Genomic DNA, 1,143 nt, shown 5'->3' on the forward strand with positions numbered 1-1,143 from the left:
ATCACTCCAAAAGACACACTGGACCTTGTACTGTAGTGGATAAGGGGGGTTGCAGGCTGGTACAGATACTGTACGTATTGGGGGCTGGGGAAACAGACCGGTACTGTATCCAGGACCTGTATGAAACCATTGGATCTGTGTGCACTAGTACAGGGAACACAGAAGAAACGACTTTAAAAGATTAAATTATAAGGGTATTGGGATAGTAACACAGGAGCCATAAAGGCTGATGGGAACTAAATTCTAATACAAAAATATGGAGGGGATATACTTTATGCAGTATTACAGAATACATTTTGGGATGTGGTTGGAAGGAGTACATGTTTTTCCTGTTATCCATTTTGGTTTATTCCTGGAACCAAGTCTATGTGTGTTTTGATTCCAGCCATGGTAGGATTTCTGGAGAACCGAAGCTTAGAGACAGAAACGAAACTTATAAGGTATGTGCTAGAATTGTTTACAAAGGTGATAAGAGAACTAGCCCCACAGTTTCTGAACTGGGCCAGCTAAATTTATCACTGAATGCATAACAGCTGAAATTGTGATTAATAATTCAAACAATGCGTTTCATGCCTATTGGGGGCAGGGTGCCCTGCATTCCCTCAGGTAGATACACAAGGTGGTTGGTTGAGCAATGTAGGTCTGGCTATCCTGTGCCCAATTAGAACCATTAATGTACTAAATCATATGTTACCTGTGCTAGAGTGGGGCCCATATATTGGAATACCCCTAAAGGCTAAATCTCACCCCTATTTTAGAGAGGTTGCAAGATTCCAGCTATAGAGCAGTTCCATGCTTACTGGGGTTTTGTGTAGTGCTGGGTTATCTGATCAGCCAGGGAATCTAATCCACGTGAAAAAGAATTCACTGTCTCCTCAAGTGTGTGCAAAACAGAGGAAACCCCAGTTTCTATGGTATCGTCACTCACCATTCATATAGTTACGAGCCGGGTGCTAACCAAATTCATAAATATCAGTCCAGTGAAAGCACTCACGGCATTGACTCTTCAGCTATATATCAAAAGGCTTTTATTAGTGCATGGTGCATATCTATATCTCTCTATCTCTCAATATCTATCTCTCAATCGCTCTCTATATCAATCTCTATTTATTTGCTAGAGGATAAATCACAAAAGGCCAGAAA

This window comes from Xenopus laevis, chromosome 8L, assembly GCF_017654675.1.
Source record: "Xenopus laevis strain J_2021 chromosome 8L, Xenopus_laevis_v10.1, whole genome shotgun sequence".
In the NCBI taxonomy this organism is placed as follows: domain Eukaryota; kingdom Metazoa; phylum Chordata; class Amphibia; order Anura; family Pipidae; genus Xenopus; species Xenopus laevis.